The sequence below is a fragment of the Ictalurus punctatus genome, unplaced genomic scaffold (assembly GCF_001660625.3).
Source record: "Ictalurus punctatus breed USDA103 unplaced genomic scaffold, Coco_2.0 Super-Scaffold_100, whole genome shotgun sequence".
Classification (NCBI taxonomy): domain Eukaryota; kingdom Metazoa; phylum Chordata; class Actinopteri; order Siluriformes; family Ictaluridae; genus Ictalurus; species Ictalurus punctatus.
Genome location: NW_026521086.1, coordinates 647,362 through 664,395, shown reverse-complemented (window position 1 = coordinate 664,395; position 17,034 = coordinate 647,362). Strand labels below are relative to the sequence as shown.

General features: G+C 41.7%; 2 long non-coding RNA genes across 2 annotated transcripts; both read right to left on the bottom strand.

Moving 5' to 3' along the window:
* Nucleotides 1-500: 500 nt before the first annotated feature.
* LOC128629696 (uncharacterized) lies at nt 501-4,213 on the bottom strand. The gene is made up of 3 exons (XR_008394073.1): nt 2,362-4,213; nt 2,056-2,238; nt 501-1,208 (listed from the first exon to the last, which is right to left on the bottom strand). It is a non-coding gene; the product is annotated as an uncharacterized LOC128629696 (long non-coding RNA).
* A 4,541-nt stretch (nt 4,214-8,754) lies between these two features.
* Nucleotides 8,755-14,647, bottom strand: LOC128629714 (uncharacterized). The gene is made up of 3 exons (XR_008394093.1): nt 13,545-14,647; nt 9,448-9,510; nt 8,755-8,808 (listed from the first exon to the last, which is right to left on the bottom strand). It is a non-coding gene; the product is annotated as an uncharacterized LOC128629714 (long non-coding RNA).
* Between the last annotated feature and the right edge of the window lie 2,387 nt (nt 14,648-17,034).

Genomic DNA, 17,034 nt, shown 5'->3' with positions numbered 1-17,034 from the left:
TTATTATCATAAATATACACTTTGTTTAAACTTTTGAGTTTGGACACAAAATATAAACATTCCTCATGAATCCAGAACATTCATTTGTTTATTATTTAGAAAGTAATAATTAAACAGCTGAATAAAATGATCAGGTTAATCACTTGCAACATTTAGGATATGAATTTCTTGTATTGAGAGAGGTTTTTAATTATACACAGATATAAATAGATGTTGTTTATTTGTAGTTTTCATATTTGACTCAGTACATTACACCACATTTATTTAATCAACTATTTATCAAGTTTTTTCAATATTGAACTGAATGATTGTTCAATATCAATAAAAATCTTCAAATAATCTTTCAACACCATCAATACATCTCATCAGTAAATAAAAATCTACATTTATCCAGCTGATCTATTGACTGGTTTATTGAAAGTTTTACAGCTTCGGCAGGTAAAGAAGCCATGGCTTTAATCTGATCGTCTGATTTCTAATGATAATTAAATGACAAAATACAGAATTAAAGAATATCTTTATTTAAATTCAAAATCACGAATCATTTAAAAATATGGACTACAAGTCATTTCTACAAGTGTTCATACAGACAGAAAGAACAGAGATGAAACGGATTTAACAGATACAGGACAATTAGGACAAGGAAAGTGAGAGAACTAGAATTATCATTTTTTTATTTTTATTTTTTAAAAAATTACAACTGTGTTCAAGATCACAGCAAAAAGACAGTAGAGGAAACAAAGGGAAAAAAATATTTCACATTTCCTGTTTAAATTCAACAGTAAAATCTCATGAACTGAAGACATCGTGACTTTTTGAAACCGGTCGTTACATTTTTGAGTCAAACGGAGCAGGTAGTGATGAAGAAGCTGCCTCGAAAGATCATTTCTTTTCCTCGAAGAGTAAAAAAAAAACAAAAAAAACATGAAATCCTAAATGCATGAAAAATAAACTATGTACATTTTATGTCTAATTACAGTGAACCCTACGGAGAGTGAAGCTCACAGAGGCAAAGTGTTCACGCTACAGCAAATTTCACCGGTTGACGCTAAACTCGCTCACTTAGAAGGTGCGTTTCTCTGTCCCGGGATATTCCTAGCACTGTGTGAAAGCTCCTGAGATGTCCAGCATGGAGACGTGTGTGTATGTTGATGTGTACACAGTACCAATGGTCAGGATGTACTGTTGTGTCCGAGTTTCTCGTTCTCCTGAAAAACACACGTGCGCGCGCACGCACACACATACACACACACACACACACGCACACACACACACACACACACAATGGAATTGTAAAGCAAAACATTGGAATATATATCTTAATCACATCTCATAGTCCTTTTATAGAGTCTGAATCAGTTTGACTGATTCATTTCGAGTTTATTCAGAGTCGAATCACTTTCTTGTGAGAATCAAATACTCATCTCAGTCTAGTTCGTTTGGAAGTGTGCGACTCTCACTAGAAAATTATTCGACTCTGAATCGTCTCGAAACGAATCAAAACCGATTCAGACTGGACAAATGGACTAATAGAAGAGAAAGAGCAACAGGAAAGAGGACAGCCTTCCTGCTGAAAGCAAACCGGATCAGAACCTTACATTAGATTGTTTTCTATATTTTTATTTTAAATCAGTTGTGTTGTTTTTCTTCTTTCTGCACTCGATTGAGGAAACACAGCAATGATAAATAAATAAATAAATTTATCTGTCCAGCTTCCTCCTCTTCGTCCCACAGAATGACGTGTGGGTGACGGATTGACGGATTTAAAAAAAGATGTCTGGGCAAACTGTGACCTCCTCGAGTTAAAAGTGAGCATCCAAGGAAATTTAATGTGTTAACTGCACTACATTCTGCAGTCACAGCACCAGAAAAAATATGTCCATCTACTGTACATGTTAACACACAAAACAAGCTTTTGAGTATTAGTTACCCTGTCTTACTGTACAAGGCACCTGCAAATAATAAAGCAAGTAATTAAAAGTTCATCTATCATTTCACTTCCACTAATCAGTCTTTTGACCAGTCTAAAAATAAAAAGACTAAAAAGAAACATACTTAGCAAGAAGAACTGAAGATATGTGGATGATGATGTCTCAGTTCCACCGCAGCTTCAACAGCCCTGGATCTTCTCCTTTAAAGCTTGGAGAAGGGCATGTCTTTCGGACTCTTCTTTTCCAGGGCTGCCTGCGCTGACTTCATAAGATCCTGTGTCTGCAGCATGTTCATGTTCCAAGTAGCCTGGAGACGCAGAGGAGAAATCTCAGTTTTCGACCGCTCTACTTTGTGTTTGTGGCCATACTGTGTGTGCATGGGTCTACCTTGAGGCTAAAAATGCTTTTCATGTCTTAAGCAGGTTCTTACCATGTAGTCTAGGCTCTCAGTCACACTGTGGTCTCAGGAGTAGAGGAGGTTGATTTTGGTTCCTTGGACAGCGACGCGACTCCGGCCTGCAATCTCACCTGCTATTTCCAGAGCTCCAGCAATCATTGACTATCAGGGAACACACGACTGCAGAGATGAAGAACAGAACACACACTTGCCTTCATTTATACTAAATAATAAAGCTACATGAAAAAAATACACGGTACAACCCAAAGTCACATTCTTCTGTTATCATTCCATATCTTCCATGTGTCAGTCCAGAATTTCATCTTTTTGTGATCACAGAAATTAACGCAAAATCAAGAAACTCCACAATATTCAGAGGAGCTTCCACTTTTTCAAAGTCACTGCAGATTTGGGCCAAAACATGTCATGACACGTCATCACCACAACAGGCCTTCAGCACAGGTTACTCTACTTCCTGAAAAAGTGCAGACCCGGATACAAGTTATGTTCACATTCATGGGACAATTCACATTCACAGTTCCATTGTAACTGAACTCGGACCACCTTCTACAGGTAGTCTCGGGTTCGGTACCGCAGTGCACTTCCCAGTCCACATTACGACGGTCACATTACCAACTTTTCATGCAAACTGCTCTGTGTTGGACTAAACATCCAGTGGGAAAGCCCACTAGAAGAGCTACACTGCAGAATTTTTCTGTCTAAAAATGAACAAATTTCAGGTTTTGTAGCTCTTCTTTGATAAATGACAAGATGGTAATATCATAAAATAGTTCATCATAAAACTTTGTATTAAAACCAGACATCTGATGCTCACTGTGGTTTATTTAATCTTCAACAAACTGCAAATGTAAATAATTGTTCAGAGTGTGCCCCCTTGTGGTCAACTCTTTCATAGGGGCTTGTATGAGTCAGAACAATCAGCCCATTCTTATCTTCTCATCACTTACTATCTCTATATATGATCATATGGACAAAAATAGCTTGTTTACAGATCTTGGTGTAAACATGTAAGCAAGCAATGTATGGCAAGTTAATGTTCCTCATACCTTCACCTGAAACCAGGCATCCTGTGTGCACAGACGAATATCACAGGCTGTGATTAGATCCACTCCTGAAAAGAAGAAATCAGATCCACAAAAAAAAAAACTTAGTAATTCAGTCTCCTGCAGCTAAAAGCCCCAGTAAAAGATAACTCTCTGATGGTTAAAGCTTTGCAGGAAAAGTGACAGCAAACAATATGGATGGAACTTCCCAGAGTTGTGGTGAGTGTATGAGATGATGGTACTTAACAGTCCCAACAGACCTGCTTATACACAACCGCCATGCACTGCCACCACCACGGGCTTTGGGCACTGCAGACACATCAAACACAAAGTTCAGTTTATATACCACAATGTATTACTCTAATAGGTTATTGATTGTACAAATACTACATGCATGTAGAACCCCTACATGCTTTGTGTTTAATTTATGTAAGGAATAAACATACGGTTATAGGAAAACAGTCAACAATCCAATGAAGTGGAGTGACCGTTATCACCCTAATGTAGAACTGCACATTCTGAAGTGTTTTATTCCCCTTATACCACAGCAAGTTGTCAACAAGCGCATTTCTTTATTAATTAAAGAAGATCATGTCATACACATTAATCTATTTTAAAGGCTGATCGACAGTGGATCTTACAGATGCCGATAACCGATAAGTCGGGTAGCACCTACTAATAACCGATTACTACTGAATGAAAATATAACACTCAGTGGAAAAATTAAGTTCACTTTATTACAAAAATAAACAGTACTGACCGTACCATGAAAATGTACTGCACTTTTTCTAATGAAATATATATATATATATATATATATATATATATATATATATATATATATATATATATATATATATATATATATTTCATTTATATATAAATATATAGCATCAGACTTTTAATCTGAGGGTCCAGGGTTCAAGTCCCTGTTTGGGTGTTGTAGTACCCTCCAAATCTTCTGAGAGGTCCAGTGAAACCATCTAAGGTGCCTCTTTCAAGCATGTTTTGTTCAGCAAGCAAAATGGGCAAACTAAGGAAACATTCAGCAGGTTGTCAAGTTACTAATGGTTACTAGGTGAGAGTGTTGCTACCTAAGCTTTGTTACCTTTTAGCATGAAGTTGACAAAGACATGGGTGGTCATCATAGAGATTGGAGTCCATATAACAGCATCCTTATTAGACTGCGCAGAAAATCATGGGTCTGTGTGAAAAAGAGCACATTCAATGACCCCGACGAGATTTGAACACACAACCTTCTGATCTGACCTTCTTTTCCCACGAGGTCCCATCGCAAAAACTACAGCGCACCATGGTGCAAGGCATACTTGTTCATCGGTGTGGCGCTCAAGACGCATTGGAACTCGGAGACAGGTGGTGGGCTGTGACTGTTGCGACTAGTGTCTGACATCTGGGCAAGAGCTCTTTCAGAGGACAAGGCACGAACCCTTTAAAGGGATAACCTGACAGGTTTCCCTTCCCTGGACATTAAGGGAGATTTTCAAAATCAAATGGTAGATCTCACCCCAGTGTGTGAGAGTGAAGCGTGGACAACTTATACCTGAAGCGCAACTCAGGGACTCAACTGCCTATGCGATAGAACCATGGTTCAGCCTTCTTCTGGGTAACTTCACACATTTACCATTTGTACGAGGCCTTTGTGTCATTATACGTATCAGACGATGGGCAATCAGTGGCAAAGGTGGCGTAAACCTGCTTTTTGCGAGGCATACAGAGCCAAGATTACACGTCAGTTTGTGGTGTGGAATTAACGTGTTTGTTAGAAATTTTGGTCTCCTTGTGCAGAAAAGCCAAGTTTAATTAAAAATGCTGATGCTATTCTACTTGTTCTCATACCATGACACGAAGGCATTCCTTGAACCAAGACAAGCCTCCAGAGTGAGCCTTACGAATAAGAGTTATGCTGGTAACGATTTCCAAGCGACATGCTGGTCAAAAGTGTGCTAGTTGTAAACAAAAATACGAACAAGGTCGTTAAACAGAAAGCACTGGGGTTAAGTTGATCTCAACTTAGAAACTGGCCAACATAATAGATAGGACCAAAGTTCAACATTCTCTTGGTTAACGTCACCATTTTATAGGTTTCACAAGAACCATGTCTCTTTGTATGTCTCAGACTGCAGGCAGTCAGTGGATAAAGAAGTATGAAGGACAGAGCCGTGGTTGAACCCTGTTGGTTTGTATCCTTGAATAGTGGTGCTGAGTTGTGTTAATAGTTTGTAGAAAGCCATGAGAACCAGATGGGATGGGCCCTTTCCGATCCAGGGGCTGAGCACCATTTATGTCTGTGAGAACCGTTGAACTAGAGCGTCCACAGGCCTGACCTACAAGCTCGAGGGTAAAGTGCACTCTCTCTCCACGAGCCCAGATAGCTCAGTCGGTAGAGCATCAGACTTTTAATCTGAGGGTCCAGGGTTCAAGTCCCTGTTTGGGTGTTGTAGTACCCACCAAATCTTCTGAGAGGACCAGTGAAACCATCTAAGGTGCCTCTTTCCAGCATGTTTTGTTCAGCAAGCAAAATGGGCAAACTAAGGGTAAACATTCAGCAGGTTGTCAAGTTACTAATGGTTACTAAGTGAGAGTGTTGCTACCTAAGCTTTGTTACCTTTTAGCATGAAGTTGACAAAGACATGGGTGGTCATCATAGAGATTGGAGTCCATATAACAGCATCCTTATTAGACTGCGCAGAAAATCATGGGTCTGTGTGAAAAAGAGCACATTGAATGACCCCGACGTGATTTGAACCTCCTGATCTGGAGTCAGACGCACTTCCGTTGCGCCACGAGGTCCCAGCTCGAAGCCTACAGCGCATCATGGTGCAAGGCATACTTGTTCATCGGCGTGGCGATCAAGACGCATTGGAACTCGGAGACAGGTGGTGGGCTGTGACTGTTGCGACTAGTGTCTGACATCTGGGCAAGAGCTCTTTCAGAGGACAAGGCACGAGCCCTTTAAAGGGATGACCTGCCTGGTTTCCCTTCCCTGGACATTAAGGGAGATTTTCAAGATCAAATGGTAGATCTCACCCCAGTGCGTGAGAGTGAAGCGTGGACAACTTATACCTGAAGCGCAACTCAGGGACTCAACTGCCTATGCGATAGAACCATGGTTCAGCCTTCTTCTGGGTAACTTCACACATTTACCATTTGTACAAGGCCTTTGTGTCATTATACGTGTCAGACGATGGGCAATCAGTGGCAAAGGTGGCGTGAACCTGCTTTTTGCGAGGCATACAGAGCCAAGATTACACGTCAGTCTGTGGTGTGGAATTAACGTGTTTGTTAGAAATTTTGGTCTCCTTGTGCAGAAAAGCCAAGTTTAATTAAAAATGCTGATGCTATTCTACTTGTTCTCATACCATGACACGAAGGCATTCCTTGAACCAAGACAAGCCTCCAGAGTGAGCCTTACGAACAAGAGTTATGCTGGTAACGATTTCCAAGCGACATGCTGGTCAAAAGTGTGCTAGTTGTAAACAAAAATACGAACAAGGTCGTTAAACAGAAAGCACTGGGGTTAAGTTGATCTCAACTTAGAAACTGGCCAACATAGTAGATAGGACCAAAGTTCAACATTCTCTTGGTTAACGTCACCATTTTACAGGTTTCACAAGAACCTTGTCTCTTTGTATGTCTCAGACTGCAGGCAGTCAGTGGGTAAAGAAGTATGAAGGACAGAGCCGTGGTTAAACCCTGTTGGTTTGTATCCTTGAATAGTGGTGCTGAGCTGTGTTAATAGTTTGTAGAAAGCCATGAGAACCAGATGGGATGCGCCCTTTCCAAGCCAAGGGCTGAGCACCATTTATGTCTGTGAGAACCGTTGAACGAGAGCGTCCACAGGCCTGACCTACAAGCTCGAGGGTAAAGTGCGCTCTCTCTCTCTCCTCGAGCCCAGGTAGCTCAGTCGGTAGAGCATCAGACTTTTAATCTGAGGGTCCAGGGTTCACACAGTCAAACAGTCCCTGTTTGGGTGTTGTAGTACCCTCCAGATCCTCTGAGAGGTCCAGTGAAACCATCTAAGGTGCCTCTTTCCAGCATGTTTTGTTCAGCAAGCAAAATGGGCAAACTAAGGGTAAACATTCAGCAGGTTGTCAAGTTACTAATGGTTACTAGGTGAGAGTGTTGCTACCTAAGCTTTGTTACCTTTTAGCATGAAGTTGACAAAGACATGGGTGGTCATCATAGAGATTGGAGTCCATATAACAGCATCCTTATTAGACTGCGCAGAAAATCATGGGTCTGTGTGAAAAAGAGCACATTGAATGACCGCGACGTGATTTGAACCTCCTGATCTGGAGTCAGACGCACTTCCGTTGCGCCACGAGGTCCCAGCTCGAAGCCTACAGCGCATCATGGTGCAAGGCATACTTGTTCATCGGCGTGGTGATCAAGACGCATTGGAACTCGGAGACAGGTGGTGGGCTGTGACTGTTGCGACTAGTGTCTGACATCTGGGCAAGAGCTCTTTCAGAGGACAAGGCACGAGCCCTTTAAAGGGATAACCTGCCTGGTTTCCCTTCCCTGGACATTAAGAGAGATTTTCAAGATCAAATGGTAGATCTCACTCCAGTGCATTGAATGACCCCGACGTGATTTGAACACGCAACCTTCTGATCTGGAGTCAGACACGCTACCGTTGCTCGCTCGCTCTATCTATTTTATATATATAAAAACAAACACACACACACTATGAATAAATATTAAAGTAAATAAAAAGATGTACAGTATTTCACAATAAAGTGAGAACTCCCCTCACATTTTTGTAAATATTTGATGATATCTTTTCATGTGACAACACTGAAGAAATGACACTTTGCTACAGTGTAAAGTAGTGAGTGTACAGCTTGTGTAGCAGTGTAAATTTGCTGTCCCCTCAAAATAACTCAACACACAATGTCTAAACCGCTGGCAACAAAAGTGAGTACACCCCCAAGTAAAAATGTCCAAATCGGGCCCAATTAGCCATTTTCCCTCCCCGGTGTCATGTGACTTGTTAGTGTTACAAGGTCTCAGGTGTGAATGGGGAGCAGGTGTGTAAAATTTGGTGTCATCACTCTCACACTCCCTCATACTGGTCACTGGAAGTTCGACATGGCACCTCAAGGCAAAGAACTCTCTGAGGATGTGAAAAAAAAGAATTCTTGCTCTACATAAAAATGGCCTAGGCTTTAAGAAGATTACGAAGACCCTGACACTGAGCTGCAGCACGGTGGCCAAGACCATACAGCGGTTTAACAGGACAGGTTCCACTCAGAACAGGCCTCGCCATGGTCGACCAAAGAAGAAGTTGATTGCACGTGCTCAGCGTCATATCCAGAGGTTGTCTTTGGGAAATAGTGCTGCCAGCATTGCTGCAAAGGTTGAAGGGGTGGGGGGTCAGCCTGGGCTTTGGACACTGCAGACACAAACACAAAATCAAGTTTATATACGACAATGTATTACTCAAATAGGTTATTGATTGTGCAAATACTATATGCATGTAGAACCCCTACATGCTTTGCGTTTAATATGTATTATGTAAGGAATAAACATGCGGTTAAACGAGCTTCATTTTGGTAAAATTCAAACATTCAACATTCAAATATTTGGGGGGGGAGGGGGGGGTTTAGAAATCATTTGTTGCCTCAGCTTGTAAATACAGTAGCAATGTACCAGGTCATAAATTGGCTAACGTATTGGAGAGACAATCCAAAGTGTTCAAAGAAGAGTTGGGTCCACTACTGGAGAGAGAACTCCAGAGGCTGGTGGAAGACAAGATCATTGAACCAATGCAGTTTGCAGAGTGGGCAGCTCCCATTGTTCCAGTCAGAAAACTGATGGTTCTACCCCAACTTGTAGGGATTATAAATTTGCAGTAAATCCAGCTCTAGTGTGGAGCAGTATCCAATTCCCAAGGTAGAAGATTTATTTGCTCAGTCGGCAGGAGGAAAGAATTTCCAAACAGGACATGACCCATGCGCATCAGAAGATAATACTGTACAAAAATTCCAATAAGTACGTTACAATCAACATGCACAAGGGATTATGTACTTACAACAGGCCACCATTTGGAGTTGCTTCAAGTCCAGCGATCTTCCAGCACACAATAGAAGGGATTCTGCAAGACATCACATGCGTCACAGTTTATCTGGATTGCATTCTAGTCTCAGGGGCTAATGAACATCTGCAGAACTTGGATGAGGTACTAAGTAGGATAGAAAAGAGTGGACTGAGGCAAAGAAGGAGCAAGTGCGAGTCCTTGGGAGAAGTAGAGATATTTTTATGTCACAAAATTAATGCCATAGGATTACAGTCGAAAGACAGGTCCTATATTATGTTTGAGACAGCTGGCATTGTAGCCGTGAAATCAGCTAACATTATGCTCCATGTAATGTTTGAGATATCCAGTTATTTGTTAAACGCTAACGCATTGCAGTGTTATAAACTACCTCCTAATGGACCACCATGCATCTCCATTCAGCCCGTGTCCTGTCAGCTAAATGTAGCCTAATGTCACTAATAATTATTCACATGTTCATGCTTTTAATAAATCTTTTTATCCTGACACCGTATCAGTGAATTTAAACTAATGCCTGCATTCAGAGTATAAGGGGTGTGTGTGCATTCAGGAGTGCACCTTAGCACTTATTAGTCATGGTCAGACAGTGTTTGAACTAAAATCAAAATCTCTCTCTCTCTCTCTCTCTCTCTCTCTCCCCCCCCCCCCCCCTCTCTCTCCCTCTCTCTCTCTCCCAGTATCAGCCAGAGGAGGATGCCCTCCAGGAGTTTTTAATTTTAGTTTTTTTTTTTAATTCTCTGAGTTATTTAAAAAAAAAAAAATCACACCATGGTACTGAGCATGTGTACTTTTGGTGGTATCGTTACCAACGACTAGATTTTTGGTATCATGACATCCCTAATATGTAAGGAAATAGGATGAACTCTGCATACAGGGAAGCTTAGTTTTATGGGGGACTCGCGGAGTGGTTCCACCTCCGCGGCTCTTCTAAGACATCTACACGAAACCCATCCGGGAATTACCAGGATGAAAGGCCTGGTGCGTAGCTATATGTGGTTGCCACACTTGGATGCAGAGGTGGAAGCATTGGTCAAATCGTGTGCAGTCTGTCAGGAAAACAGAAACGCTCCGGCAAACGCGCCACTGCATGCGTGAGAGATACCAGAGCAGCCATGGAGAAGGATTCACATTGATTACGGTGCACCGTGGATGGGTAGAATGTTCTTGATCGTGGTAGAAGCATTCTCAAAATGGATAGAGGCTTATCTGTTAATCAAGTCTACATCCACAGTTACCATTCAGTGCTTAAGACAAACCTTTAGCCAACACAGGATACCAGAAGTAGTGATGTCAGACCATAGCAGTTTTTTTGTTTTTTACCAGTGCTGAATTCCAAGAGTTTATGGAAAGAAACGGAATTAAACACAAGCACAGCACCCTACCATGCATCTTCCAGTGGTCTGGCTGAAAGGGCCGTTCAAACATTCAAAACCCTGATGAAAAGAGTGCTGGAGAGTCCATTGAAAAAGCTAGGCAGAGTGCTGTTCAGTCACCGAACGACGCCACAGTCGACCACTGGCAAATCAGCCGCTAATCGGCTGTGTGGAAGGAAACTGGTCTACATTGAGATACAAATAATTGAGAAAAATGGTACCATGACCAACATGCAAAGGAAAGATATCTCGTGGTGGGTGACCCAGTGTATACTAGGAACTTCAGCTCTGGACCTACTTTTATTCCAGGAACAGTTCAGAAAAAGACTGGTCCTGTATGGTGCACAGTAGCATTGGGAAGTGGGCAGGTAGTGCACTGACATATTGATCAGGTGAGAGATGGGCACAATGCAACATCCGTAGCACCAGTGTTGTAAGACACTTCACGGCCAGATGTTGCCATTCCAGCGCATTCTACAAAAGACTCAGGTTCTTCATTCTCTGAGGAAAGTCACAAACAAAAACTGGGAGGAACTTCTGAAGTGGCTGCATCAGAAACTTTCCTTGGGATGGAAAACCCCGAGTTGAGAAGGTCTACACGTACTAAATCTCCAAGCTATCTGAAAGATTATAATTAGTGTAGTGGTGAGTTCCCCAAACGCAGGGCAAGAATGAACCCAGGAACTGAACTGAATCTCAAGAGAAAGTGGGGCATGCAATAAGACAATGGCCCAAAAGAAATAATGGTTAAAGAACAATAAAGGTATTGGTTTGAATGGCCAAAACTGATGTCCAAGCCCATGTGCAGGACTAATAAACAGTTACTGGAAATGATTAGTTGCAGTTATTGCTGCACAAGGGGGTCAGATCAGATACTGAAGGCAAAAGGTTCACATACTTTTGACACTCCCAGATATGTAATATTGGATTATTTTCTGCAATAAATAAATGACCAAGTATAACATGTGTCACGTTTGTTTAAATGGGTTCTCTTTGAGTAGTTTTAGGACTTGTCTGAAAATCTTGTTATTTATGTAGAAATATAGAAAACGTTAAAGGGTTCACAAACTTTCAAGCACCACTGTAGCTGTGATGTGCAGCAAAAGGTTGTTGAGCTTCACAAAATGGGAAGTGTCTATAAGAAAATAGCACAAGCATCGAAAATGCCCATTTCCACCATCAGGACAATAATTAAGAAGTTCCAGTCAACTGGAAATGTTATGAATTAACCTGGAATTGGACGCGTGTCTATATCGTCTCAACACACTGAAGAGGACGGTTCGAGTGGACAAAACATCTCCAAGGATCACAGCTGGAGAATTGCAGGAGTTAGTTGTGTCTTGGGGTCAGAAAGTCTCCAAAACTACAATATGAAGTCACCTACATCACCACAAGTTGTTGGAAGGGTTTCAAGAAAAAAGCCTCTACTCTCATCCAAAAACACACTCAGGTGTCTTCAGTTGGCCAGACACTACTGAAACTTCAAATGGGATCGGGTTCTATGGTCAGATGAAACCAGAATAGAGCTTTTTGGTAATAAACACCAGAGGTGGTTTTGAAGCACACAGATAGGTAGCCATACGGAAAAGTACCTCATGCCCACGGTTAAATATGGTGGTGGATCTTTAATGTTTTGGGAATGTTTTTCTGCCAGAGGACCTGGACATATTGTTAGGATACATGGATATTAAATAAAAACCTGACTGCCTCTGCCAGAAAGATTAAAATGTGCCGTGGTTGGATCTTCCAGCAGGACAGTGATCCAAAACATACATCAAAATCAACGCAAAAACGGTTTACTGACCACAAAATCATCAAGTCATTTAACACTAATGATCAGTATTGAAAATATTAACATGGATATCTGAGTCTGATAATAAAATTAACTTCTACTTGCAGTCAAATTTTGTAGTGTTTAGGACATTTAACACCCTTCCGTCCAAAAGAAACCAAAAGGGGGTACAAACTTTTACACTCCACGGTATTTGGTTGAAATTGCGCTTATAGAACAACTGAAGAGTAACGTTTCCATACAGGTTTTAGTGAAGTGTTTAACAATAGCAACTTGATTTGAAATGGATGATGTTTCATTAGCGTGGCCTGTGCCCAAATCCTGCACGACTGCGTATCTAGGTACACTACACACGAACGAATGGAGTGTCTACCGCACCTAGTGCGCTAGAGATAGAGATTCCATACAAGGTGATTTGGGACGGAGCCAGTGCACAGAAACCGTTTCCCTGCGAGAGGCGCAGGTGGAGCTGGAGCTGTGTGACTGATTTGTGCACCTGTGACTACAGAACTACCTCAAGTCTCCACACAGAGAGCTGTTCAAGAGAAAAACACTCCTAAAGAACAAATCACTGCGCCAGCGAGACATCAACCCTTTAACTAGACGCTCATCCCAATTCCACACAAATACCGCGGAACTACTTAGGGCTGAGAGACAGTTCAAAAAGCACTGAAAATAAGGTCACTTGGTAAACAGTTGCTCTCTGCGTCACCCAGACAGCGAGGCGGATAAACTACAAGTTCCCGAGAAGCGTCAGATTTACTAAACTAACTAGTTCACCGTTTATCCGGCGCTAAATAAACTCCCACCGAGTTAACTCAAGTTAGTACTTTATACCAAAACAGCCGCAGAGCTAACAAGCTAGCAGCTTAGCGAATAAATAAGGCCAAACGCGTTCACCTAGCCACCTACAGTCGGGTGTTAAGTCTACAAGTTGCTCAGTGCTGCGTTTTCTCTCCAATTCTGTAATTCTCCGTCATTAAATGCGGTTCAGAGACGGCTTCCATTACACCAATCACCAGTCCTCAGTGAGTAACCCGCTCGCCATGTACAACCTGCTACCTTTAACAGACAGACGCGGTTAGCCACGCCCACGGACGCCAGGGAGGATAATATGATTGGTTCGAACGTGTGTGGTGGGTGGAGCCACGAGAGAGCGCTCTACATAGAGTTTAAATCTATTACTTCATCTCCAGTGAAATCCTCTTATACAGAGACTAAGGGTCCATAGAGTAGGATTCAGTCATTATCTACATCATTTAATTCACTTGAGTGACACCTGTTTATAATAGTTTCACATAAAATCACAAATATTATAGCATAAAAATGCAAATCATACAAATTTTTTAAAATAAATTATATATTTTGTAAATGTATAAAATAAAACTTGTGTCCTATGTGGTGGTGTAGTGGCTAGCACAAGGACAGATTTAGTGATTTGTCGGATCCTAGACAAAATATAGGGATGGGGCCCTCATTTCAGTGTTTTAACATCAATATTTAAAATTTCAGCTTATGTTATTTAGCATTAACAGCAATAATCAGGCGTGTACGGGGCCAAAAAGTGGTGTTGGCTCGAATTTAGCCTATTACCCAAAAACATTTAAAACTCAACTTAGAAGCCAATACTCACATCTACCTCTGAGCCCAGTTGGAGATAGAAAAAACACACCAGCCGTGAGTGAGAAGAAGCAAGGGTCCAGCTTTATTGTTCCATTCCACCACACGAGATCCACACCGATGAGAATTCTCAAAAGTGATCCCCAATACCCTGAGCTTAAGCTCCAGTATTTATACTGTATTTACACACTAGATAACCCATAGGTTTCCAGAAAAGGCCTATTTCACTTACCCATAGAATTGAAACCAGGGGTTTTACTTTACACATAAAATCAGAACCCAGGCATTTCCAACAACCCAGGAAACAAAAACCCAGTGTTTCTATTTACCTAGGTTTTCAAAAACCAGGATTCCCAATTCCCTAGGTTTTCAAAAACCAAGATTCTCATTTCCCTAGGTTAAAAAAATGACGTAAGCAAGACGACTAAACAACCGGGAGGGACCTTGGTCTTATCGTTATCTCGAGGGGGGGGGGCAGCCACCCTTATTACTGGCTTTCTTCATGGTTCTCTAAAAATTAAGGCTTTCCTTGCGAGACGAGAATCTTCACCATCTGAATCATGAGTAAGTTATATTTTCCTTTTTTTCCTGTATTTCTCGTTTATAATTTATTTTCATATTTGCACTATATTTCTTATTTTATATATATTTATACTACTTGAAAAGCGGTTTACTGTACTTCCAACTTCTTAATATCATTACAGTTCTACTGTCCTGCATATCCTACTATTCTGTTTTTTTATAGAGTTTCTCTATTACTATAAGATATTATTAAAGTTATTCATGTGTGTGTATGAGGAAGAGAGAGTGTGTGTTTATGTATGTTGTGTCTACTTGCCCGCCCTTGACTGCACGAGTGTGTGTGTGTGTGTTTTTAGCACTCCTCAGCTCGTACACTTCTTTTTGACTTTTTTTTGACTATTACTGCTCTTAAATTGCTCGTAATTCCAATCTGTCAATGTCCGCCTAATCCCGCTTCTATGTGTCTAGGTGCCCGTTTTTCCTTCTTCTCCCTTATGTTTATTTTATGACATTTTTTATGCACAACAGCAGATTTCCTTCTTTTGTGCTTTTGTAGCAAAGCAGTTAACATTTGCTTACAAAATGAAAGGGAGTCTCTGGTTTTCTACAGAAAGTGGAAGCCTGGCTCTTTCGTTGCTCAATAAGACTCTGTGCGTGACTGGAAAATTTTCCATAAAGTACTGGTCGCCAAGTTCACCTATCAGCAAGAGGTCTACGCCCGAAAAAGGCTGGGAGCGGTTTCCCTTCCATTGAGCTTTTGTAGCAAGGCAGATAACAGCTGCTTGCAAAATCACGGGCAATCTCTGCTTTTCCACTGAATGTGGAAGCCTGGCTCTTTCCTTCATCAAGAAGAGAAGAGTACTGATGCGCTTGACACGAGGTAGCGACTTGTAATTCCCCACCTCCAAGCCGGAAAACGCACCCTCAACTTGAAATCGCCATTCGTCAACAGTGGGAAGTCTTCTCATCTACCAGTTCCTTCCCTGTTCACCGAGTGACGTCGAGTCGGCATGACGGATTCAGAACTCACAAAGTGGCACTGACCTCGGTCTTTATTTGCTTTAGATAAGGGTTGTCCAGTCTTCTCCAGAATGGGCCAGAGTGGTTGCAGGTTGTCATTCTAACCAAGCAGAAGCCACACTTTAGTCTATTGAAAGCCAAGATCAGCGGATCCAACAATTGGAATCAGGTGTGCCTCCTGCTAGATTGGAACGAAAAGCTGAAGATTGGACAACGCTGCTTAAGACCAATCAGCATATAGACATATTTGCTTATTAAATATAAAACATTGACTATATAGATGGCTGATTGTGGAAAATGTACACCTCTCATCACAGTTTGCATGCTAGCTTGTCGCTAACAAAAGACAGACACGGAGAGACGGCATTTTCTAACATTTTCGCCCCTGTTCACGGGTCAAACGTGCCCTGTTGGATAATGCTGTGTTTACAAACAGCAAAGAAGCACTAAGAATTCAAGTGGGAAGCAGAAAGAGTTGTGGGAGGCCTGCAGAGAAGCCTATGGCACATTCTGTTGACCCATTTACTTTCAGGTAGGTGATTCCTTCCTTTTGTGCCAACTACCATAAAGTAGCTCCAGAAGCTCCGAGTTACAATCCGTGCATTGGCCAGGAATCAAACGCAGGTCAACTACTTGGAAGGCAGCTATGCTCACCTCTATACCACGCTAGGCAATTCAACTCTGCTGAACAAAAGTTTAAGTATGTGCTCTTCTCATCAGCAGACCATAGGCAAGAGCCGAAGCGCAGCTCTGTCATGGTTTCTGTAGTGTGGTGGTTATCACGTTTGCCTAACACTCATCACTGTAGGATCAGGTCCTCCAGGAACAGCCGCAAAGCGACACCTTGGACAGAGCAGATTTCCTTCTTTTGTGCTTTCGTAGCAAAGCAGTTAACATTTGCTTACAAAATGAAAGGGAGTCTCTGGTTTTCCACAGAAAGTGGAAGCCTGGCTCTTTCGTTGCTCAATAAGACTCTGTGCGTGACTGGAAAATTTTCCATAAAGTACTGGACGCCAAGTTCACCTATCAGCAAGAGGTCTACGCCCGAAAAAGGCTGGGAGCGGTTTCCCTTCCATTGAGCTTTTGTAGCAAGGCAGATAACAGCTGCTTGCAAAATCACGGGCAATCTCTGCTTTTCCACTGAATGTGGAAGCCTGGCTCTTTCCTTCATCAAGAAGACAAGAGTACTGATGCGCTTGACACGAGGTAGCGACTTGTAATTCCCCACCTCCAAGC